At 46.9% G+C, this 26547-nt stretch overlaps 1 protein-coding gene across 3 annotated transcripts in view; it reads left to right on the top strand.

Moving 5' to 3' along the window:
• CDC42EP1 (CDC42 effector protein 1) overlaps positions 1-26547 on the top strand; it is a 98920-nt gene that overhangs the window by 5589 nt on the left and 66784 nt on the right. Inside the window, exon 2 of one of the 3 annotated variants that reach the window (XM_029590049.1) lies at positions 26422-26503. The exons of the other annotated variants lie outside the window; for them this stretch is intronic. The gene's annotated coding sequence lies outside the window, so the exon portion shown is untranslated. The remainder of the gene's footprint in view (positions 1-26421; positions 26504-26547) is intronic. 3 annotated transcript variants of the gene reach the window in all.

Below are 26547 nucleotides of genomic sequence, written 5' to 3'. Positions count from 1 at the left end.
GAAGAGGGGTCCATATCTGATCCCCACAATCCCATCTCTACCATTTATACTACAATCTCTCAGAGGTTGAGAGGAGAACCTGAGATGCAAAAAAGTAAAATTTATTCCATGCCTGCTATGTTGGAAGGCACACAAAATCCGCAAAGCTGTCCCAAGAATCAGACTTTTGATCTATGCAACAACTTTTATTTGTTCTTCTGTTAAGGAAGAAGAGTGGCTATTAGCAGAAGAATTAACTTTGTAAAACAGCTAAACCGCTGAAGCTTTCAGAGGAAAATCCAGCTGTTTCCACATATACTAAAACAGTTTTTTTTTCCTGTTCACTAGTATACTTCAGTTTTCTTACAAGCACATAACTTCAGACAGGAGAGTTTCTTTTTTAAATTGTATTCCCCGCTTCTCCCCCTGTCTTAAAGCGCAGGCTTAACTCTCTTGGTAATTCTTTCTTTCGTTCCCTGTTTCTCTTTATGGCACAGATTATACAACACACTTGAACATCAACAGATTACCGTGGTCTGAAAAACACTCTTATAGCAACTCAGTTTCCATCAGACATGTTAGTGGGATTTATCCAAAGCAGTAAAATTATGATCAGAATTTCTGGTCTCATGTACGTGTGTATATGTGTGTATATGTTAGCTCGTGATTATACTTGGATCAGAGCCGGTGCAAGAGTATCTGGTGCCGTAGGTGAACTGTTGGTCATTCACCCCTCTCCCCCAGCTTACTTCCTGTACAGCACTTCATCCTACTGGCAGCAGTAGCTCCAGCACAGTTCTCTCCCGTTTGGTGATATTGGCTGTGTTACAGCACCCCTTTGGGCCTCATGCTGGTAGGATTTTGCCGCCCCCAAAATATTGGCCTTGTAGATGACTGCCTAATTTCCCTAATGCAGGAGTGGCCAACCTGTGGGTCGGGAGTCACATGTGGCTCTTTTATGTGCAAAATGTGTCTCTTGTCCCCCTTGCCAAATGGCAACCAAGCAGCACTGCAGAGGACAGGAGTGAAGGGGCTGGATCAGGAAGCACATACACAATAGAGTAGGGCAGAGAAGAGCCATTCTGCTTTAGTCCCTATTCTCCTCCTCCCCCTTCCTGACCTCACAATGCTACCCTTTGCTGCAGATGCAGAAGGGAGGGGCTGGAGCAGGGATCGGAGTGTTTTCTCTGCTCACCCCTGCTCTACTCCGCCCCACTTTTGCCTGTAATCTGCAGCAGTGGTGGAGGACATGAGGGGAGGGGGAGAGGGTGAGGCTAGATCTGACAGGACAGCAAAGAATAACCAGTAAGCAGACTGTTCCAGCCCTCACCATCCTGTCCAACCTCCCACCCCACCTGCTGCCTGGAGTAAAAGGGCTCTTTTCTGGTCTGTTTTCTAGAAGGGAGGGGCCAAAGTATCCACAGTCCCAGGCCCAGCAGCTCACTATACTCCCAAGATTTAGGATTCTGCTAACAGTATTGGGGAGGAGGGAGTCACCTAGAGCTCCAGTCAGGCCAGAATAATTTGTGACGAGAAAAAGGGGGTGAATGCTGAAATGGGTTTATGGGAGAAGGGGGTGAATGTAGTTCATTTAATTTTTGATAAATACATTGGGAAGAGTGCATGAATTGAATGTTGGAGGAGGTGAGGGATGTGAATGCTTGAAGAAGTAGCGATGCAAGAGGACGTGAATGTTTCTGAGGGCAGTGACAAGAAAATGGGTGAATGTTGCAAGAGTTGGGGGAGCAGCAGCACAAGAAGGAGTTTATGCTGTGAGGAAGATGCATGGGGATGGGTGAATATTGTTTTCCTCCTCATTTCCCTGAAGTCAGCAATGCAGTTTGGCCTACCTAGCACCTTACTCCTCTCCAAGATCCAGGCTGAGATCTGTTCTGCAACAGGTGTGAGGGGACCAGGGCTTGAGTGGAGGAAACAGTGAAGAAGAGAGGGATGGGATAGGGTATAGTTAAGGCCGGCGGAAGCACTAGGCGAGCTAGGCCTGGGCCCAGGGTGCCAACCATTGGGGGGGGGGGGGGGGGGCGCCACCGCCACTTGTGAGCCAATGAGGCAGGGTAAGGCGGCCGTTTGAAGCAGCAGAATTTTGAAGCGGCAAAAAGTGCCCCTTCAAAATTCTGCCCAGCCCCTGCCACACTCTGTCTCCCCCCCCCATCTCGCCACCTTCCTGACTCCCCCAAGACTCACAGAAACCCCTGATAGTTCAGTGGGGGGCCCGGGAGTGATCTGCCACTCCCGGGCCGTCAACTGCCATTAACCAAAATGGCGCCGGTGGTCTTTAGCCCTTACCATGTGACAGGCTACCGATGCCATTGACCGGCCCTTGTCACATGGTAGGGGCAATGGACAGCCCAGGAGTGATCTACTGATCCCGGCCTGTCGGCTGCCACTAACCAAAATTGTTCTGGTCATCCATTGCCCCTACCATGTGACAGAGGCCGGCCAACGGAACCGGTAGCTCCATCACAAGGTAAGGGCTATAGGCCGCTGGCACCATTTTGGTTAGTGGCAGCCAACGGCCCGGGAGCAGCAGATTGCTCCTGGGCCCTCCAATGGACCAATAGGGGGTGTCGGGAAGGTGGAGGGGTTATTTTATTTAAATTTGGAGGGGTGGCACAGGGGGTGGAGTAGTGGCAGCATGTGGTCCCTTCCCCTGGAGGTAGGAGTTGGGGCTGGGGTGGGGGGCGGCGCAAGGCAGAAGGTGCCTAGGGTGCATAATCCCATTGCACCGGGTCTGGTATTGCATGAAAGTCATGTTGGGACAGTAGAAGGGGCATAAGATAGTCAGGATTAGGGGTAGATTTGGTTAAAAAAATGGGGAAAGACAGTAGAGAGGTCTGAGAAAGCCATTGGGAGGGTATGTGTGCAATTAAATCAGTGGTGATGATTGGTGGGAGGGTAAAAAATAGAAATGCTATGGGGGGGGGGGGGGGGGGGACGGGACGACAGAGGTGGTGATGAGAGGGTATGTGTGATAGAGAGCCAGAAGGTGTAAAAAGGAGGGAGGGGGAAGATGAGTGACAGTCATAGGTAGTGAAGGTGGAAGGGAGAGTGAGAGAGAGCACTAGAGAGCCTGAAGGGGGAGAGGGAAGGTAACAGAGTCTTAAGGGGTGATGGGGCAGGGGAGAATGGAAATTGGAGGAGCAAGTGGGTGGCAGAGTGAGAAAACCTGATAGTGATTGGAGGTAGATGTATTTGAGAGAGACATATGGGAGGGGCAGTGCAAGAGGGGGTGAATGCTTCTGGGGGAAGTGACTTGAAAAGGGGTGAAAGTTGGGGGAGATGGGATATGTGTTTGAGAGTCAGAAGGGATAATGTTGGAGGGTATATGTGAAAGCCAGAGAGGGCACTGGAGCAGAGGAGTTATAAAGAGAGAGAGAAAGAGAGAGAGAGAGAGAAAGAGGGTGGGGCAGAGGAGAGAATAAGAGAGATTGGGGGCAAGGGAGATACTGCTGGTGGACAGACGAGAGGGGGTGCAAAGAAGCGCAAGGTGTGGGGAGGGAAGCGTTGGTGCTGCTAAGCCCTTGTATTTGTTCTTGTGGGGTTTGGGAAATGTTATGCTGGGCTTGCAGAGAGAGAGATAGTGGAAGGGATAGGGTGGAGGATTGAGAGAGATTGATGGGGATAAGAGTGAGAGAAAGAAAGACATTAGGCAGAGCATGGGGGAGAGAACATGGCAAATGCTGGTTAAGACAGGTGGAGATAGTTGGGAAGACAGAGACACTGGTGGGGACTAGTTGAGAGGATAGGGAGTAGAGGAATTGAGAAAGAAACTTGTGGAAAGATTGAGAGATTGGGGGATAGAATGAGACTGTGAAAGAGAGAGACTGGTGGGAGGAAGAGTATGGGAACTGAGAGTGAGAGAGACTGGTGGGAGGATTAAGAGATTGGGGGACAGGATGAGATTGAGAGAAAGAGAGAGATGGTGAGGACATGGTGGAGAAATTGAGAGAAAGACTGGTTGGAAAATTGAACGAGACTAGTTGGGGCAGGATGGCAGGATTGAAAGACTGGTGGGGACAGGGTGCAGGGATTGAAGATTTATGAGGGATTGAGAGAGAGTTAGAGCAAGAGAGAGAGAGACTGGTGAGGACAGGGTGCAGGGATTGAAGATTTGTGAGGGATTGAGAGAGAGCGAGAGAGGGAGACTGGTGGGGACAGGGTGCAGGGATTGAAGATTTGTGAGGGATTGAGAGAGAGCGAGAGAGGGAGACTGGTGAGGACAGGGTGCAGGGATTGAGGGAGAGAGCAAGAGCGAGAGAGAGAGAAAGAGACTGGTGGGGACAGGGTGCAGGGATTAAAAGAGATTTGGATGGGAGTAAGAGAGAGCGAGAGAGAGAGAGACTGGTGAGGACAGGGTGCAAGGATTGAAGATTTTTGGGGGATTGAGAGAGAGCGAGAGAGAGAGACTGGTGGGGACAGGGTGCAGGGATTGAAAGAGATTTGTGAGAGATTGAGAGAGAGCAAGAAGAGAAACCAGTGGGGACAGGGTGCTGGGATTGAGAGAGAGCAAGAGAGAGAGACTGGTGGGGACAGGGTGCAGGCATTGAGGGAGAGAGCAAGAGCGAGAGAGAGAAAGAGACTGGTGGGGACAGGGTGCAGGGATTAAAAGAGATTTGGAGGGGAGTAAGAGAGAGCGAGAGAGAGAGACTGGTGAGGACAGGGTGCAAGGACTGAAGATTTTTGAGGGATTGAGAGAGAGTGAGAGTGAGAGAGAGAGACTGGTGGGGACAGGGTGCAGGGATTAAAAGAGATTTGGAGGGGAGTAAGAGAGAGCAAGAGAGAGAGAGACTGGTGAGGACAGGGTGCAAGGACTGAAGATTTTTGAGGGATTGAGAGAGAGTGAGAGTGAGAGAGAGAGACTGGTGGGGACAGGGTGCAGGGATTGAAGATTTATGAGGGATTGAGAGAGCGAGAGAGAGAGACTGGTGGGGACAGGGTGCTGGGATTGAGAAAGAGCGAGAGAGAGAGACTGGTGGGGACAGGGTGCAGGGATTGAAGATTTGTGAGGGGGTTGAGAGAGGGTGGGAGAGGGAGATTGGTGGGGACAGGGTGCAGGAATTGAAGATTTGTGAGGGATTGAGAGAGAGATCGAGAGAGAAAGACTGGTAAGGACAGGGTGTAGGGATTGAAAGATTTGTGAGGGATTGAGAGAGAGCGAGAGAGATAAACTGATGGGGACAGGGAGCAGGGATTGAAGATTTGTGAGGGATTGAGAGAGAGCGAGAGACTGGTGAGACAGGGTGCAGGGATTGTGATTTGTGAGGGATTGAGAGAGAGCAAGAGAGAGACTGGTGGGGACAGGGTGCAGCGATTGAAGATTTGGAGGGATTGAGAGAGAGCGAGAGAGAGACTCGTGGGGGCAGGGTAGAGGGATTGAAGACTTGTGAGGGATTGAGAGAGAGCGAGAGAGAGAGAGACTGGTGAGGACAGGATGCAGGGATTGAAGATTTGTGAGGGATTGAGAGAGAAAGCAAGAGAGAGAGACTGGTAAGGACAGGATGCAGGGATTGAAAGATTTGTGAGGGATTGAGAGAGAGCGAGAGACTCGTGAGGACAGGGTGCAGGGATTCAAGATTTGTGAGGGATTGAGAGAGAGCGAAGGAGAGAGACTGATGGGGACAGGGAGCAGGGATTGAAGATTTGTGAGGGATTGAGAGAGAGCGAGAGAGAGCGAGAGAGAGACTGGTGGGGACAGGTTGCAGGGATTGAAGATTTGTGAGGGAATGAGGGAGAGCGAGAGAGAGAGACTGGTGGGGACAGGGTGCAGGGATTGAAGATTTGTGAGGGATTGAGAGTGCGCAAGAGAGAGAGAGAAAGACTGGTGGGGACAGGGTGCAGGGATTGAAAGAGATTTGTAAGAGATTGAGAGTGAGCAAGAGAGAGAAACTAGTGGGGACAGGGTGCAGCGATTGAAAGAGAGCAAAAGAGAGAGACTGGTGGGGACAGGGTGCAGGGATTGAAGATTTGTGAGGATTGAGAGAGAGCGAGAGAGAGAGTGAGACTGGTGAGGACAGGGTGCAGGGACTGAAGATTTGTGAGGGATTGAGAGAGAGTGAGAGAGAGAGAGAGACTGGTGAGGACAGGGTGCAGGGATTGAAGATTTGTGAGGGATTGAGAGAGAGAGAGAGAGAGACTGGTAAGGACAGGATGCAGGGATTGAAAGATTTTTGAGGGATTGAGTGAGAGCGAGCTAGAGAAACTGGTGGGGACAGGGTGCAGGGATTGAAGATTTGTGAGGGATTGAGAGAGAGTGAGAGACTGATGAGGACAGGGTGCAGGGATTGAAGATTTGTGAGGGATTGAGAGAGATCGAGAGACTGGTGAGGAAAAGGTGCAGGGATTCAAGATTTGTGAGGGTTTGAGAGAAAGCGAGAGAGAGACTGGTGGGGACAGGGTGCAGGGATTGAAGATTTATGAGGGATTGAGAGTGCGAGAGTGAGAGAGACTGGTGGGGACAGGGTGTAGGGACTGAAGATTTGTGAGGGATTGAGAGAGTGAGAGAGAGAGACTGGTGGGGACAGGGTGCAGGGGCTGAAGATTTGTGAGGGATTGAGAGAGAGTGCGAGAGCGAGAGAGACTAGTGGGGAAAGGGTGTAGGGACTGAAGATTTGTGAGGGATTGAGAGAGCGAGAGAGAGAAACTGGTGGGGACAGGGTGCAGGGATTGAAGATTTGTGAGGGATTGAGAGAGCGAGAGAGAGAGAGAGACTGGTGGGGACAGAGTGCATGGATTGAAGATTTGTGAGGGATTGAGAGAGCGAGAGAGAGAGAGAGAGACTGGTGGGGACAGAGTGCATGGATTGAAGATTTGTGAGGGATTGAGAGAGAGCGAGAGAGACTGGTGGGGACAGGGTGTGGGGACTGAAGATTTGTGAGGGATTGAGAGAGAGCGAGAGAGAGACTCGGGACTGAGTGCAGGGACTGAAGATTTGTGAGGGATTGAGAGAGAGCGAGAGAGAGACTCGGGACAGGGTGCAGGGATTGAAGATTTGTGAGGGATTGAGAGAGAGCGAGAGAGAGAGAGACACTGGAGGGGACAGGGTGCAGGGATTGAAGATTTGTGAGGGATTGAGAGAGAGTGAGAGCGAGAGAGACTGGTGGGGACAGGGTGCAGGGATTGAAGATTTGTGAGGGATTGAGAGAAAGCGAGAGAGAGTGAGAGCGAGAGAGACTGGTGGGGACAGGGTGTGGGGACTGAAGATTTGTGAGGGATTGAGAGAGAGTGAGAGCGAGAGAGACTGGTGGGGACAGGGTGTGGGGACTGAAGATTTGTGAGGGATTGAGAGAAAGCGAGAGAGAGTGAGAGCGAGAGAGACTGGTGGGGACAGGGTGTAGGGACTGAAGATTTGTGAGGGATTGAGAGAGAGCGAGAGAGACTGGTGGGGACAGGGTGTAGGGACTGAAGATTTGTGAGGGATTGAGAGAGAGCGAGAGAGACTGGTGGGGACAGGGTGTGGGGACTGAAGATTTGTGAGGGATTGAGAGAGAGAGCGAGAGAGACTGGTGGGGACAGGGTGTGGGGACTGAAGATTTGTGAGGGATTGAGAGAGAGTGAGAGCGAGAGAGACTGGTGGGGACAGGGTGTGGGGACTGAAGATTTGTGAGGGATTGAGAGAAAGCGAGAGAGAGTGAGAGCGAGAGAGACTGGTGGGGACAGGGTGTAGGGACTGAAGATTTGTGAGGGATTGAGAGAGAGCGAGAGAGACTGGTGGGGACAGGGTGTGGGGACTGAAGATTTGTGAGGGATTGAGAGAGCGAGAGAGACTGGTGGGGACAGGGTGTAGGGACTGAAGATTTGTGAGGGATTGAGAGAGGGCGAGAGCGAGAGAGAGAGAGAGAGAGAGAGAGACTGGTGGGGACAGGGTTGGGGGACTGAAAAAAGAAAGACTGGTGGGGGCATTGAGAGAAATGACTGGGAAGAGGAGGGGATTGAAAGAGAAAGCAATGGGGGAGAGTGGGTGGAATGAGAGAGGGAGAGATACTGTTTGAAACGTGTACACCACCCCCCCCCCCTCACCATCCTCGTCTTTTGAAAACACGAGGCTCTTTGGCATTGCGCATTCCAATTTTTTGGCTCTTGATGCACGAAAGGTTGGCCACCCCTGGCCTAATGAAGCACCAGTCCTGACTTGGATGGGACCCAATCGAAGGTGGTCTACAGCCCCTGTCATCTGGTCCCATGGACAGGTGCAGATACGTGAAGCAGGTCCTCTCAGCTCCTCTTGATCTCATCGCTCTGTCTTCCAAAAATTGCCTGCCTCCCTATCTCTGCCTTGAAACCACAGCAGTTTGTATTGTGCACTGGAATGTCTAGCACTGAGTGAGTGAGAGGGAACAGTCTCAGTATGTTTGATAGTTCCCTTGTCTCTCTCTGCCTGCAATCATTCTTATTAAACAAAATTATTCTTTTTGGTAATTCCTTTTCCAGTAACTACTCCAGCAAGCTCCACTTTCTCCAAATTCTGTCACAGTTCAGTAACTTTTCTAAAACAGGCATGCAAGTCTCTCTGCTCAAAGTGCTGGCTTCAGCCCTTCTGGAATCTCCTGGGGTTTGTCTGCTTCAGCAGGAACTCAGAGTGGCCTGTTTAGGTTTTCTCACACATGAACGCCCAACCTTATTCAAACTTTTAAAGTTAGCACAGGAAAAGAGGTTTAATAAGTCTCTTTATTGATTCTATTTCTCAGGACGGGTCTCATATTATGAGTTCTCAGATTCCCCAGTGTCTCTGTTCCCAGGCAGTAAATGTCCATTTTAACTTGCCTCCAAAAAATTCAATCGTCAGCCTTTGTTCCTCACACTTCTCTTGTAAAACTCCTTCTGGGATTATTTTCTAGGCAGTAACTTCTAATCTGTGCCAAATCTTTCCGTGTTTCCATGTATTTCCTTTGCCTGCCACACGCTTTTTCTTGCATGATATCACACAGCCATGGGCTATCTTAGCTCAGCTTCCAGCTCCCCTTAAAGAGACAGTAGCAGCCACTAGCCCCCAGTACATAAATACACAGTGAAACAGTTTTCCACCTTTTTTTGACATTTCTACAGTTTAATCATTGATTACAATAGCTAGTGGGATGGGCGGGACTTTAAAAAGAGAATGATTACGTGAGATTCACTTGAGAACAGGAACCACTCAATTTTACTTGGTAAAAGCTGAAAGAACTCAGGACTTTGCCCTAGAAATTATCTGTAAAAGAAAAACCAAGACTGAAGAAAAAAACCCCTAGAAAAAAATAACAGCCCAAACCATCTACATAAACATTTTGGAGCCAGGGCATAAAAAATCTGGAAATCACATCAGAAACCCTACTTCCAACAAGGTTTACACAATTATTAACCAGTTAGACCAGTTTCTGTCCTGTCTGTGTTTTCAGAACGGTTTTCATTAAGCAAATATATACTGAGATATTCATTTTACAGTTGAAAAATATTGGCTTCCTTAGAAGGATACAGAGAGCTCTGCTGGCAATATTATTTTGAACCTTCCACTGGGAATCTGCTTTTCGACTGGTCACTGCTATCTGTTATGGAGGCCATGTCTTTCTGCTGACCGCCTTCACAACAAAAGTTTTTTATCTGAACAACCATAAGAACATAAGAAATTGCCATACTGGGTCAGACCGAGGGTCCATCAAGCCCAGCATCCTGTTTCCAACAGAGGCCAATCCAGGCCACAAGAACCTGGCAATTACCCAAAGAAACCACCTCCTCTCCTCCTTCCTCCCCCATCTCTTCTCATGCCTGTACCTCCACACCTCTCATGCTCCATCCTCTCTAACTCCTCCACCTTCTCCACTCCTCCACACACCACTCCTCCACTCCCTTCTCCACTCCTCCACACACAACTCTTCCACACACCAGTTCCCACTCACCACCTGTCATCTGGTCATCTGTTCTGCATTTACAGTGAAGTTCTTCACTGTACAACCAAAAGGTAGTTAAGATGGATGGCACAGAGCTAATGGCTCAGCAGCAGCAGCTTTCACATGACCAAGTGACAGAGACACTCAAAGCAGCTAGAAATGAGCTCCTAAGATGGCTTATCTACTAGTTTGTAAAAAAAAAAAAAAAAAAAAGCATAAATACATTCAAAAATATATCATAGCTGTCCATCAGGTGCAAGATTTATCCTCCCAGCTGACTTGAACAGGAAGGACAGTTCCATATTAAACCATAGCTTTTGCGGTTCAGGAGTGATAGCCCTCAGTAGAAATGCACTTTCCCCACAGCAATTAGAATGACACCTCATTCAAAAGGATATCCGTTATGCATTGCCCAAATAGCTTATATTATAGATGCTAAATGTTAAATGAACCTCTCTGGTGATGACTTCACTTCAAGAGCAAAGGCCACAGGAAGCATGTGACCTGTCAGAACTATTTCTGTGGCCCAAATGCCAGAGACGATAATCTCTCTCTTCCACAAGAAAGTTTTCACTGTCTCTGCAGCTGCACCTGCTTTTCCTGGTTCTCTCCCTCCCCCCAGCAGAAACTGGGCAGTGAGCACACTGTGTCAGAGGTCAGGGTAATCTGGAAACAGGGAATGGCTTGTATGGTTCAGATGCCTCAGCAGGTACATAGACCCAACGGGCCAGATTTAAGCTTTGGCTCTGCTGTAAGGCATTTTAGGCATCCTCTTTCTGATTGTACTGTTCACACATCCCTGTGTCCATTGATGCTGCCAGTAGCTGTAGATATGTCCAGTGTGTATTTAAATACTTCAACAGACATTACCCCAATCAGTTCCGACGTGGAACAGTTTCACAGTTTTATTGCTACAAATATGAACCTAGATTTTAATGTGGAGGTAGCCTTAATCATGTTTAAATTGTCTTCTGTGGTTCTATTAGTAGCTTCTATCTAGAACAGTCCTTTAGAAGAAATTTTTATATTGCCCTGGAGAATATTACAGGTTTATAATGTTCTACCCTCCCCCACCCCTTAATCTCCCTTTTTCACTGAGCATCCTCCTAGTCTCTTTGAAAATGCTGAATATATTTAAACATCTTCTAAGCTCTTACTGCAGAGCTTTCCAAAGCTGTCCAGGTGATCCCACACTTAGTCAGGTTTTCAGGATTTCCAAAATGAATCTGCATAGATGAAGACTCACTCTGTGCAGATTTATCTCATGCATATTCGTTGTGGATATCCTGAAGACCTGACTTTGGCTGTGGGGTTATCAGGATAGCTTTGGGATATCCTATGTTATTGCAACATCAGTATCTTTCCGGGAAAGCAAGATGACCATACCGCGCCCATGTCCAGATAAGGACCTCAGCAGGTTTGCCACCTCGCTCCCAGGTCAACCAAAAAAAGCTGATCCTGTCCCAGTTTTGCCCCATTGCATGCCATATTTGTAGCTGTGAGCCTCTTGGGGAAATCAATGAGAAAATGAAAACTACAAATCCATGCATGCAATGGAGAAAACAAAAAAAATCTAGGACTGGATCAGTTGGCCTGGAGTGAGGTAGCAACCCCAGATCTCAGCAAGACTTCATGCAGTCACAGCAGAATCCCTTTTTCCCTGCTGCTAATGATTCCTCACCTCTATGCTGATCAGCACATTGCAGTCAGAGGTCACATCCCGCCTCCTGCAACCGGTCTGATTCCTTCATATGTTACAACTTGTTTCCATATGTTTTTCCCAAGCCCTGGGATCCTCTCAATATGCAAGAAACCACAGCAGCACCAGGAAAAAATGAGCGGGCCCGCCTCCGGCTAGAAACAGAAAAGGCAGTCGCTGAATTCTCAGGTGTGGCCCCAGCTCCTGCTTGCCTTAGATTCCCCAGGTAAGCAGCAATTAACGCTGCTCCTCACCCCAGGAAGGTGCACCCAATCAGTGTCAGAGAGAAACAGAGACCCTTCTCTTCCTGTCCCCAAGAACTGCCCAATTAATTATGCTGGGGGGGGGGGGGGAGCAAGAAGATCCATGTGCTGCTGCTGCTGCTGAGACGGATGAGAGAGGGCAAGATGGTAACTAGGGGATTTTTCCCAGTCTCGGAAGATCTGTGGCCTCAGCCTCTACTGCTTTTTCCACAGGGGAAAGGGGATCCTGCTTTACACTTGCCACCTGCTGCCTCCAGAAAGAACCACCAGCGCTGCCTCTGCAGAGATCCAAGGCCCTTGCACTGCATCTAGGCAGAGGACTGGGGCTTTTCCCTGGAAATCAGAGAGCAGCTGGGGAGTACCCAGGTTTTGGGTGCTTTTAGAATTTGGCACCCAGGGCATGTACCTATGTTGTCAATGCTGAAATCCGGCCCTGATCTAGGCATTTTCTAGGATGAGCAGCAAGGAGAAGGGAGAGAGGAAGAGGCAAGGAGGGGTGGAGGATATACAGCAGAAAAGAGTGACATGGAGAGAGGATAGACAGCAGGAGGAAGGATATGGACAGAGGAAAGAGCAAAGGAGGAAGGGAAGAGAGGAGAAGCACAGGAGAACAAGAAGAGAGAGAACGCAGGATGTAGGGTGGAGGGAACAGTGCAGGGCAAGGGGAGGAAAGGAGTGTAAGCACTGGAAGAAGGGAAAGAAGGCAAAAGGAAGAAGAAAGAGGTGGAGGAAAGAGAAAACTAGATAGAGAGGGGAGTGAGAGGTAGGAAAAGGTACAAAAAGAGATAGGGGAAAACAGATGAAAAATTCAGAGCCAAAAAAGAGAAACAAAGAATGAAGAAACAAAGCTGAACTTGAAAACAAAATGGAAAGAGCTAAAGAGAGACCAGTGAGAGAAGTGGAAAAACAAGAGAAAAGAGAGTAAATCAGAGCAGAAAAGAATGTCAGAAACACTAAAGGTTGGAAAACTATTTCATTTACTGAAAGGAAATAATAAACTAATCCATGTAAAATATATTGGGACCCAGTGTAAAGTGTTATGGGCTGTATGTATGCTTCATTCCACATACAGAGAATGGATATGCTGTAAAAAGCTGAATTTGATTTAGTTTTTTTCCAGAGTGTATTTCCCATGTTGTCACTGGTAGTTTGGACTTAAGGAATGTGTTCCTTAGGTATCAGAAAACATCATATTTTAAGACAAGTTGCTACAAGGCGTCACTGGAACATCTCTACGCTGGTCACTTGCTTGCTACAAGGAATCAAATCTGTCCCCTCCCATCCCAAAATATGGGAACCTCCCAGGATCGATGGAAGCTTGAAATGCGACCCTAGAAGACAGAAGCCTGGAAGCTGCAGAGGAGCCACAGAGGAAGGGGAAGACCAGCGGCATTTACCTTCCAGTTGCCTGGTTGTTAGACAGGGTCTTAGATGATCCCATTCCTTCTGCACAGGGTGCTTATTTATTTATTTCAGATATTTATATGCTGCCAACTCTACAGCTGTAGGCGGTTCACAAATTAAAAAAAACAAACAATTAACATTACAGCTTTAATTATAAGGTAACGACACGATCCTGAAATTCCTTCATGTTACATACGCCTGCTCAAACAAAAAATGTTTTTAACGATTTCCTAAAAAACTTTGTGCAAGATAACAGATGCGGTGATTCAGGAAGCCAGTTCTAAAGAGATGGCGTGGCAACAGAAACATGCTCATTCAAATGGGCATGGAAGATAGAGGGAATGTCCAGCAAGCCCTTCTCAACGTGCACGAGCTGGGTTATAAATAAAACATAAGAAATTGCCATGCTGGGTCAGACCAAGGATCCATCAAGCCCAGCATCCTGTTTCCAACAGAGGCCAAACCAGGCCTCAAGAACCTGGCAATTACTCAAACACTAAGAAGATGCCATGCTCCTGATGCAATTAATAGCAGTGGCTATTCCCCCAAGTAAACTTGATTAGTAGCCGTTAATGGACTTCTTCTCCAAGAACTTATCCAAACCGTTTTTGAACCCAGCTACACTAACTGCACTAACCACATCCTCTGGCAACAAATTCCAGAGCTTTATTGTGCATTGAGTGAAAAAGAATTATCTCCGATTAGTCTTAAATGTGCTACTTGCTAACTTCATGGAATGCACCCTAGTCCTTCTATTATTCGAAAGTGTAAATAACCGATTCATATCTACTCATTCAAGACCACTCATGATATTAAAGACCTCTATCATATCCCCCCCTCAGCCATCTCTTCTCCAAGCTGAACATCCCTAACCTCTTCAGCCTTTCCTCATAAGGGAGCTGTTTCATCCCCTTTATCAAAGCAGTGATTAATATCATCTGCCTACATCTCACACAAGCCCATCTCAATAGCCACTTACCTAGCAAGCAAGGAAAATGTTCTGGTAGACAAGCCAAGTCATCAATTAGACCCTCAGGAATGGTGAGGGCCGAACCTAGTGGAGGTGCATGGCCTGGAGAAAAATCAGCCAGAGTGGAGCCTTAAAATGCTGATGTGTAGGATTGTGCCCAACAAGAAATTACAGTGCAGAGGCTACCATGGTGGCACAGGGTCCAGAGTAGTCACCCCAATTTGCCCCCACCACCAAGGATATCCCTACAAGTGATCAATGAGTCAGATCGAACAGAATCTTTTCTTGGTGAGGAGCGCCTGATATAGAACTGTTCACAAAGGATCAGAACAAGAGGGAACCAGTCTTTTGTTCTAGGAGATCAGAGGGCAGGCTAGAGTCAGATGCTGTCTCCCTTCAATGGGAAAGAGGACTTTTATATTCATATCCTTCAATACTTCCAGTAGCAAAATCCTTGCTAAAACTCAGTGAACACTGGAGGAACTGTGATTCTCATAGCTTCCTTTTGACCGAGACAGATTAGGTTCCTGCTCCTCTGGAATTTAGCTTTCAGGGAACCAATCAAGTTGGATATGTATCCAAACTTAATATTGCAGATGTAGATGCTTCATCCCAACCTCCAGGTCTCTCACCCTTCCAGTCTGGATGTTAAGAGTGGGGTAATATTTTTGACCTCTCCAGTCGCTCGAGTACTTCTAGCTTCTAGGAAGGAATCCACTAGAAAGTCTTATGAGGAGGTTTGCTGTCTGGTATGATGGCAAGGACTTAGATCCTTTTCCCATTCCACACAAAATTTATTGGATTACTTTCTATATGTATATCTCAGAGTCCGGGTTCAAGGCCAACTGTGTTAAGGTGCATCTCACTGCGACTCGAGCATACCAGCACTGTGTAGAAGAAAGACTGATTTATGTGCAACCCTTAGTTGTAAGATTCATACAAGGCTTGCTTCATTTGATGCATTCCATCAAGCCACCTGCTGTGTCGTGGGCTTCACTATGCTGTTAACACAGCTGACAAAGACCCCTTTTGAGCCTCTGGCCTCCTGTGAGATAAAGTACCTGATCTAGAAAGTCACTTTTTTTCATGGTGATCACTTCATCCTGCAGAGTCCAAGAACTTCAGACCTTAATAATTAGCTTTCTTGTACTAAATGTAATCATAACAGGGTGGTGCTGCGCATGCATCCTAGGTTTCCACCTAATATTGTGTCAGATTTCTGCCATAATCAGTCAATCCAATTTCAACATTATGTTCCAAAATCTTATACCAACAAAGGTACCGTAAACAAGCTCTGCACACCCTGGATTGTAAGAGAAACGTCACCTTCTACCTGTAGTGAATTAAAGCTTTAGAAGATCCACTTAATTTGTTTCTGTTTTTGCCCCTAACTAGCCTTGTATTGCTGTTTTGAACAGAAGTTTGTCAAATTGAATAGCAGACTACATATCCTTCAATTACACCTAAATAGATTTGATCTTAGAAGAACAAGTCAAGGCCGATAATGTCTGGGGCACAGCTATGTCGGAGACCCGTCTAAGATCAGGCACCCTCTAGTGAGATGATATCCAGAGCAGCAGCATGGACTTCCGTTCACACATTTACATTACACGATTGTTCGGATGCTGATTCCTGATGTAACAGCAGGTTTGGGAGGTCTGTAATCCAGGGTCTCTTTCAGGGTTAGAATCCAACTCCAGTCCCTAAGTCCCGCTTTTATTTTGTATTGTCTTCAGGAATTAAGAAGAGAGTTTTAATTCCATAAGGCTACAAGTACCTGGCAAGTACCCAAAAACTAAGTATATCCCATGCTACTGATGCTAGTAATAGCAGTGGCGATTTCTAAGTCAACTTAATTAAAAGCAGGTAATGGACTTCTCCAAGAACTTATCCAATCCTTTTTTAAACCCAGCTACACTTAACTGCACTAACCACATCCCTTGGCAACAAATTCCAGAGTTTAATTGTGCACTGAGTGAAAAAGAATTTTCTCTGATTAGTTTTAAATGTGCTACATGCTAACTTCATGGAGTCCCCCTAGTCTTTCTATTATCTGAAAGAGTAAATAACCGATTCACATTTACCCATTCTAGATCTCTCATGATCTTAAAGACCTCTATCATATCCCCCCTCAGCCATCTCTTCTCCAAGCTGAACAGCCCTAACCTCTTTAGCCTTTCCTCATAGGGAAGCTGTTCCATCCCCTTTATCATTTTGGTTGCCCTTCTCTGTACCTTCTCCATCGCAACTATATCTTTTTTGAGATGCGGCAAGCAGAATTGTACAGAGTGCAAGTAGTTCCACCTTATTAAGCAGTTGCTTGTTTTTCCTCCTTTTGGGGCCAATGCAAGTGCTGAGCTCAGCACACCACTAAACACACAGTTGGATGCGCGTTTTGGACGAGCTAGACATTTGCCCAATGTAATATCAGGATTAGCAGGTCCAAAACGTGCATCCAGACTGGCACGTAGCTAATAGCGCTCATCACATGCAAATGCCATGTTGATGAGGCTATTAGCTGATACCCTCAACTTAAAAAAAAAAAAGTGTGACAGATGCACACATTTTAATGCTCAAAAATTAACGCCAGTCCAAAGCTGGTGTTAAGTTTTGAGGCACCCCAAACTATGCTCAGAAGAGCAAAAAATACAGTTTTTGTGTGGTTCCTCCTACTTATTATTGTTTCAATACTAAGCTGGAGGAACCACAGAAAGCTGCAACAAAAAAATCCAAAACAAACAAAAAAAAAAACTTGACAGCGTTCAGGTTAGGAACAGGAGCGCTCAATTTACAAGCGGCCGCTTTCCTTACCCGTGCACAGCCTCTTCTGGGCGCTCGATGGCGTGGATGCGCTAGGGATGCGCAGATTATCCATTGCGCATCCCTTTTAGGGAGCCAGCTCATTAGACTATTAGATCGAGCGCCCAATAGAGGGGATGTGCGGGCATTCAAAAAAACGTGCGTCCAAGTTGGTCGCACGTGTTTTGCACGCATGATATTGCATCGTGCCCCAAAGTTGTTAGATAACCCTTAACTGGAAAGCCCCGTGTGGGACTGCGTTGAGCTGCTTACCTTCAGGGAAAACAATGTTGCTTACCTGTAACAGGTGTCCTTTGAAGGCAGCAATTCCAAAGTCACACAGTCCCTTCCTTCTGGAGGTGCGCTCCTCAGCTTAATTACAGAGCAAAGGCACGCCATGCGGATGTGATGCAGGAACAAAGGTGCTATCATGCCTGCTCAGAGAGGTGGTTCCCTTTTAAAAATTGCTTAGCGTAATATTCACGTGCTAAAAGTGCCTGCGTGATTTGCAACTGCTATTTGTAAAACCCTTGAAGGGGTGGGTAGGGGAGGGAAGTAAAATAGTACATGTGTGCTTAAACATGCAAACAGTGTGCGCTATTTTATTCCCCCAACCTGAACATGCCCGAAGAAATGACCCATTTGAGTGCAGCTAAAAGCGTTCAAGTGAACCCCACGTGGACATTTTAGCCTTTGAGGAGAGCAGTTTACAGACAGGACAATGTACCTGGGTAAATCAGGGTTTACTATGGAAACTTATGCGAGGCGGCGAGGTCGCTACAGGGCTTGGAGTGCACAACGAGGCGGCTAGGGCCGTCTCGCCCTTAATTTCTCTTCTTAAAGTTGTTCCTGCTGCTGTCGGAGGGGGATCCTGCCGCCTTAGATAACAATCGGCTGGGAGGCAGACCCAGCTAGAGGCTTAGCAGCAGCGGCCATGTTGTGGTGCCTATTCAAATTTGGCGCTGGTGGCAGTTGCCTGTGTGGCCTATGCCTTAATCTGGGCCTGTGTTTTATATGTTTTGTTGAGTGCAGAAAACGTGATTCACTTTCATAAAAGCCGTGTGCAGAAAGCATAGGTTAGGAGCACCTGTTATACACATAAATCCCTGGTACAGGACCCCCCTATACCGCAAACTTCAGATTCGGCCCATATACTAACTGCTGCCCTTGAAACTTTACTTCACCGCTGGCCAGCAGTTACATTTACAGCATTATGGAAATATGAGTTAATTCTACGCAGCTTTCTGTTTTGGGGAGCAATAGGCTAATGTCACGGTTAACATGGGATTTGCATGGAACAGCATTTGATATGCGCTAAACTCCTTGTTACATTGGGAGTAACCGCACACTGACGTACATACTTAAGCTCATCTTATTGCATCGAGACCTCTCTCTCCCCTACAGGCTGATGCTATACCAAGCGCTGGCTTCAGCACTCGGTTCAACACGCGATTGAATGCACGTTTTGGACACGCGTCCATAACCCCCGATGCAAAACGGAGGTTGGTGAATCCAAAATGCGTGTCCATTAGAGCGCGTAGCTAATAGTGCTCACCACATGTAAATTCATGTTGATGAGGCTATTAGCTGTTTACCCCGATGCAAAAAAAAAAAATGTGCGCCCCACGCGCACATTTTTACTCTCAAAAATGTAACGCCTGCTCCGGAGCAGGCGTTAATTTATGAGGAGCCGAAAAAGCATACAGAAAAGCAGAAAATCGTGGTGATATTAAGTCAGAGGAAATGACAAAGTAGAACTGTTAAAAAATAAATTAAAAAAAAGTGTGCTGTGCACAAGTTAGGAAAATGGATACTTGTAAAATTGAACGTCCGTTTTCCTAACCCACTGACAGCCACCTCTCTTGGGCGCCTGCTGCCGAGGCGGCACTAGGAGCTCACAATTTCCCCTAGCGCCTCTTTTTTACCATGGCAGCCCATTTGCATTTTGCATCGAATGCCCCAGAGAGGTCAATCAGTGTGCATTAGGAGAGAGGGCGCTCAATCATGAGTGCCCGTTTTCTGCGCTCCAATATTGTATTGGCCTGTTAATCTCTTCCCTTCCTGTCTTGCCTGTACTCTTGACAGAGCGGCAGCTAATGCCCAGTGGCTTTGGCTCCTCGTCCTGCCAGCTCAGGGAGGCAGCTCTTCAGATCGCTGCATTTGCCCGAATCGCAGGAGCCGGCTCTTCTTGCAATAGCAGTGGTTCCAGCTCCTGTCCTGCCGGTTCACAGAGTTGCCTCTTCCAATTGCCACACTCACTCAACCCAGCTCTTCCTGCCTGTGTTCAGGGCAGCAGCAGCAGCTCCTCCTGCTCCTGCTGTCTAGGAGTGAGACAACTCAGGTTCTATGATCAGAATGGTGAATTCTGAGCTAATTCTGCATCACACAGTGGCACGAATCCTCTGGGGATAACTCTCAAGCTGATGCAGTAAGCTGCATGTTAAGATGCTCTGCGTTGGTTTTCAGCACACAGTTTCAGTACACAGATAAAAAATTTTAGATTACCATTTTTTTAGCTCCCAATGCAGTAAGCGAATGCTATGCAAATGCATAAGGAGTTTAAAAAAACACAAAACACATTGAGTTTAAAATATGCATTCGGCATAGATCAAATGCACATTTTAACTCGGGAAGGAGGCGTTCCTGACAGACTTAAGCATTCCTGTTAGCTGCCGCCGCCACTTATCTGAATAAATATAAAATTATCTGGCAAGTGGCGGTAAACCCGATAAGTACAGACTTTTTGTATTTACTTTTTTTCCTTTTTAGAGGGTTTTCAGTGCCAGCACAGTAGCACTGGAAACTTAACACCATCTCTGACCAGGAATTAAGTTTCCATCATTAGGAATACCTGGGTTATTGCCAGCACACCTCGCTGCATCAGAGAGTTCTGCTTAATGCCCTCATTTCCATGGAATTTCCATGCAAGATTGCTAAGCAGGACTCCCGTTTTTGAATGCACATTTTATAAGTGTAAAACTTCTTGCTGCAATGGCAGTAATGTTTACATTCACAAAACGAGCATTCAAATGCAGGCAAAGTTGTGCGTTGGCCTGAATGCACCTTTCTGCAGTACCCAATTAAATGTGCTGTCTTATGAGAGATTGCTATTTCCTAGTTCCTCCGTGGAGGATGTATGCACCATCACAATCCCACAATAGTCTTAGCCACACTATAAAAAAAAATAAAAAATCAATGTTGTAGAGTAGAATGATGCTAGCAGGCACATATGGTGAATTGAGGAGAGTATGTGCTGTCATGTAGGAGTTCTATACGGTGACAATCAACGCTTTCTAGCCAGTACGTTGTTTTGAGCGAGCATTTTCAGGATCTGCAGGCCGGTTGCAGCGCAGAGATCAGCACGGCTGGCCCACAGCTTTTGAAAATGTTCACTCTCAGTGCTATCATTGTACACTGTGAGCAGCATGGCATTAGGATTGGTCCACGGCAGTTTTTGCTCAAGGAAGCGCCTCCACGGTGCTGGGGCAACAATGCTGGCGTTTGCTGACCCCTGCTGTGTCCCATCATACAAATACTAAATAAAACTATTGACTGGTAGCCATCGTGAAATTGACCCCTGCAGAACTCAATGGGATTGGTCCTCCCAGGTCAATGAAGAGGAACTGTTAATAGTTCAGTGAATCCTTTGTTCCAAACAGCTGTGCACCCATCTAACAGAAGCATGATCTAAATTTCATTTTCTTAGTTTGTTGGTATCATGAGGCAGAATCAGAAGTCATTGCTGCTTGCCGGCGCACCCCCAGTGCTCAAGCATTACCGTGCAGTTCCATGTCTGGAGGGACACTGTCCCAAACTAAAGGGTAGACTCACAGCAGCCGATGGTCAAGACCAAGGCACCAGAAAAGAATCAGAAGGCAGACAGGCAGCGTTGAAGCAGACAGAGTTCATGCAACATCAAGAGGCAGGCCAAGATCAGGACAGGCGGAGTTCAGTTGCAGTCAAGAGGCAAGCAACAGGTCAGGGCAGGCAGAGTATGTTCAAGATCAATAGAAAATAAAGGTCAGGGCAGGCAACTGACAAGGCAGCGTCAGGCATCAAGCCGCATCACAGGAGAAAGGAAGAAAAAAACACAGGAACCAAAACCTGTCACCCAGGCATTAGCTCTGAGGACTGAGCATTCTTTTATAGGAGTAGTGATGATGTCATCAGGGCACGCCCACAGGAAATAAGAACCTAAGAACATAAGAAATTGCCCAGCATCCTATTTCCAACAGAGGCCAAACCAGGCCACAAGAACCTGGCAATTACCCAAACACTAAGAAGATCCCATGCTACTGATGCAATTAATAGCAGTGGCTGTTCCCTAAGTAAACTTGATTATTAGCAGTTAATGGACTTCTCCTCCAAGAACCTATCCAAACTTTTTTTTGAACCCAGCTACACTAACTGCACTAACCACATCCTCTGGCAACAAATTCCAGACCTTTATTGTGCGTTGGATGAAAAATAATTTTCTCCGATTGGTCTTAAATGTGCTACTTGCTAACTTCATGGAGTGCCCCCTAGTCCTTCTATTATTTGAAAGCATAAATAACCGAGTCACATCTACTCGTTCAAGACCTCTCATGATCTTAAATACCTCTATCATATCCCCCCCTCAGCCATCTCTTCTCCAAGCTGAACAGCCCTAACCTCTTCAGCCTTTCTTCATAGGGGAGCTGTTCCATCCCCTTTATCATTTTGGTTGCCCTTCTCTGTACCTTCTCCATCACAACTATATCTTTTTTGAGATGCGGCAACCAGAATTGTACACAGTACTCAAGGTGTGGTCTCACCATGGAGCAATACAGAGGCATTATGACATTTTCTGTTCTATTAACTATTCCCTTCCTAATAATTCCTAACATTCTGTTTGTGTTTTTCTAAATTTTTTTGTCTTTTTACTTATGTGCTCTAATGAGCAGGTGTAAGTTCCACGCGCTGGCCAGCTGCCGGTGCGTGCTTCCCCAGGACAGGGCCTAATGCTCGCTGTCCCGGCCGGCCCCCGCCCCACCTCACCCTGCTCAGATGATGCCTCCGGCCCCGCCCCTATTCCCTCGGCCGGCACTTCTGTGCGCTCTGGGGTTCATGCGTGCGGCTGGGCCTGTTATGAAATGCGCGTGGTGCGTGCAAGGCCGGGCCATGAGCGTAAACCCCGAAATTTACGCGCGTAGCCCTTTTAAAATCTGGACTATACTGAATAAGAAGGATACTGCGCTGAATTGCAGGAAGTGTGAATTTAATGCTCTCCACTTCATAAGGCTTTGGATCACTTTCAATGCAGATAGGGTACTGCCTGTTAAAGCTGTGTATGTGGAAGAGGAGAGTGCATCGTGCTTCACAGTCCTAATGGGGAGGGGGGGGGGGGGTTGTTAGTCAATACTGGTGATGCTATTCACACAGTGGCTCAGGGCTGCACAATAATTCACAATCCTTTTAGTGCAGGGGCAGAAAATATCAGTGGAGTTGGTACATAGGATATGACGGCAGACGGAGACAGAAAGGCCCCATTTAGCCTGTCTGTTTCCCTTTCAACAGACCACACTTGCTCTGACTTTACCCTCACTTCCCCACCACTAAGGATTCCCTGTGCTTGTCCCATGACTTCTTGAATTTCGATGGTTTGGTCAATGGCAAAAAAAAACAAAAACGTTCCATGCAGGGCAGCGCTAGGCAGCATGCCCCAGTTCAAGTGACAGTGTCCCAAACGCCGAGAGAGCCCCACAAAAAAGAAAAAGGAAACCACATTGCAAGCTGTCCCTGTGCCTGCAAGCATTTGTGCTTTTAAGGGGGGGAGGATGTGCCCAGTACGTGTAATTTGTAGGCCAGCACTTTCCCACCCTGCACTGCTGCCACTGCTGTTTGTTTGTGTCCCTGGGCTATATTAGTCAGAAGTGGACTAGCCCCCACCACCCACTTCCTTTGGAGGAAGAAACTGTTCCCCTCGGGCCTCAAATCTTTGTGATGTATTTATATTCCTTTCATATTCTGGTTTTCCTTGAAAAGCACAAGACAGTGGATTACAACAAATGGCGTGAAATGCATTAAGTGCAGGTAGAGGGGGAGTTACAGGGTTTAGTGGTAGAGTTAGGTAGTAATAGCAAAGGCAGTAACACAGGAAAACCCAAACAAGAAATACAAGGCCACAGATTACGGGATTATAACAATCAGTGGGGCCGATGCAATACAGTGCGCTCAGCCGAGCGCACTGTATAACCCGCACCCTGACGCGGGTTCAATAGGCGCTAATCCACCCCCTAATGCAATAGGGGATTAGCGCCTATTTAACCCACATCGGACGCGGAGTGAATAAAATAGCGCTCATCACATGCAAATGCATATGAATAAGGCTATTACTCATTCACTTCACATGCAAAAAAAAAAAAAGTGTGCATCTGAGACGCACATTTTGCTTTCAGATATTAATGCCTGCCTGGAGCAGGTGTTAATAGCTGAGTGCAGGTAAAAGAAGTACAGAAAAGCAGAAAAAACTGCTTTTCTGTGCTTCTTTTCTTAAGTAAAAAAAAAACTCAAAAAACCTCTGCAGACTGCCGAGTTATGAAAACTGACGCTGGTAAACTCGGCGTTGGTTTTCATAACCGGCCATCTGCCAGTAATGAAAACGGACGCCGAGTTTACCGTCCTCGGTCTTCATAACTGGCAGCCGTGGCGGGGTTGCATGAGCAGGGGGGTGCTAGGGTCGCGCAAGCGACCCTAGCACCTCCTTGCTAGCGCGACCCCCTAATTTGGGTATTGCATGGCTCACCCCTTGCGGGTGTCATGTGCGCATTACGAAAGCGGGCGCTGACTTTTCCGTGCATTTTATTGCATCGGCCCCAGAGAGCAGTAAGTGAAGGGGGGGGGGGGGGGGGGCAGGGAGGGAATCTCTGCTGGATACTCAGGAGATACAGGAACCAATCACATAATGCAAGCAGGTATAAGGGAACTTTAATATATAACAATTGGGTGTCGATGGAGAAGGGAAGATCCCCTGCAACAGAGCCTGGTAGGAGAGGTTTTATGTCGTTGGAGAGTTAGACTCCTACAAAAAGCCTAGCTAGCAATGCCTCTGGTTCTATGTATCCACTATCCTTTCTGTGAATAAATACTTTGTTATATTACTCCAGAGTCTAACCCATCCCCCCACCCTCATATCATGACCCTTTGTTCTAAAAGTTTCCTTTCCACCAAAAGTTGTTTGCCTTTTGTGAATTATTATGCTTTTGAGGCACTTACATGAACCTTTCATAATCCCCTTCTCCTTTCCTGTCTTTCAGGATATGCATGTTGACATCAATAAGGGCTAGATTTGTTTCAGGCAGAACTAAGATTTAAATAAAAATACAAAAAAGGCCTGCGAGTTTGTTTGCTTGCACAGTTTTAATGGTCATCAAATTGTAGGTGAGTCCTTTTAATTGGACTGATTGAATAATACATCTGTGATTATCTTTTGAGAGCTCTGCACCCTATGCTGGCCTGATGAAGATGGGTGCAGCCCTCCAAAACTACACTGTGGAACAAACACAATAAGGACATTGACTTTCTCACCCATTGGGGGGGGGGGCCGATGTAATAAGACCCTGCAAAACAGGCGCTAGTTATGAGCCGCGGGTTTAGATCACCGCGTGCGGCTGAAGCTGCCGCTTCCGCGGGATGCAAAAAAACATAAATTAAACAAACGATTTGCACGCAGAAATCCGCGCACATACGAGAAAATGTGCATACCTAAGCGCGGTAAGGCTCTATGTAATAAGCGGCCGCATCCGCGCTCAAAACCCGCGCCGATAATCCGCGCATAAAAGTGAGCGAGCTAACGGGTCTCCCTATTAAGTGAAAGTATGACCCTGGAAAGTAATTTTAATATTTCCAATAACTGTGCTGCAGAAAATACGGCAAATATTTTCATGGATGCGAATTCACACTGGCATAGCAGCGAGCTAGGTGCTCAGTTTGTATGTGAGTTGATTAACAATCTTGCCACTCTTCTGGCCGTGTATCTGTCCAACAGGGAAGCTCCTACCTAAGCTGGCCACTCGGACGCCTTGGAAAGCGCTCAGCTAAGCTGGCCATTCGGACGCTGAGATAGGTGCTCAGCTAAGCTGGCCATTCGGACGCTGAGATAGGTGCTCAGCTAAGCTGGCCATTCGGACGCTGAGATAGGTGCTCAGCTAGGTGGTTTTCAGGAAGCTCGGATGCCAACATAGGCCCCCCCCGAGTCGGCGCTGACATTTAACTCGTGCCCGGACCATGGCGGTAAAAAACCCCGCACTAGCATTCGTGAGGCTCCCTACATTGCCTATGATTAACTAATTACCTCTTTGCATGCTCATCAGCATGCATTCGCGCAGGAAAAACTGCTGGTCTGTAAGCGCGTTCGTACGTGCTTTTTTCCGTGCACAAAACCTTTGTTACATCCCTGTATAGGGATTTGCGCGGGAAAACGCGCATACAAATGCGCACATATCTGCGCACAAACCCGTGGCAGCTTCAGCGCGCCTTATTACATCGGCCCCATTATGAGGTATAGGCGCCCACTGAAAGTGTAAAATGCTCTGCCTCCGTGAAGCCCCACCCCATCCCCTCAACTGAGCTATAATTGTAAGGTAACTCATAAGGGTCTTGGCATATGCAGACAACCTCATGTCCAGCTGACTCTGTACTATGTAACCCTAGTGTAATTGTGCTGTCTGTTCACTCACCCAGTAAAGGGAGTGTATTTAATAAGGGATATTCAGGTGCCGGAGGCTGATGAAGGGAGCAAAGCTCTCCAAAGCTAGGTACAGATAGATTCTGTAAGTCTAATAAACGGTCTCACTTAGAGCTTGTTTGTTAAGCCTTATTTCTCCATATGCAAGTGGGAGTAACAGAGCAACCATACCTCTCGCCTTCATTCTTGAAAGAATGCATTTTGTTTTTTGCTCAAGGTTTCGATTTGTTACAACTTCAGAAATAGTAAAAAAAAGAAAAAGAAAACCCAAAAAAAATTACACAGCAAAATCTTCTATAAACAAATGTAAAAAAATACTTTTAAGAATCAAACAAACCATCCAGACTGGGGTTATTTTTGTTTGCAGATTTTTTTTTTTGGGGGGGGGGTGGGGGGTGGAATATGTGTCCCTTCCAGAATCTGCAAGAAATGAAATCCTTACGTAAAAGACACATTACTTCAGAACTGTGCATGCAAACTGACTTACAGTAATTTTGCGACTTCTTTTGTTCTGTGTGCCTGGAACTTAAATCCTTCCCTACATCTCACATTATAGGGTTTCTGGTGAAACCTCGGCACCGTGTAGGCCAGGCTAACTGGCCTACACGGTGCCGAGGTTCTTTACTTTCCTAACGGTGGTGGTATGACTGCTACCACTCAACTTTAATCAACCTTGTGGTTTTTAAGTCATTTGTTGCATTTTTTTTTCTGTTAAATATCAGAACTGCAAGTCCCAGAATGCAGCAAGAGAAAGCTTAAGGAAATCAAGACAGGATCAGTTTGTCAACAGATGAAATGACCCAGGTACCTCTTGTCAGTCTGATTGTGATGGGTCACTAACAGAATAT

This window comes from Rhinatrema bivittatum, chromosome 2 (genome assembly GCF_901001135.1).
Source record: "Rhinatrema bivittatum chromosome 2, aRhiBiv1.1, whole genome shotgun sequence".
NCBI lineage: Eukaryota > Metazoa > Chordata > Amphibia > Gymnophiona > Rhinatrematidae > Rhinatrema > Rhinatrema bivittatum.
Note: the sequence above shows the minus strand (reverse complement) of the source record. Positions and strands in the feature narration are given on the sequence as shown.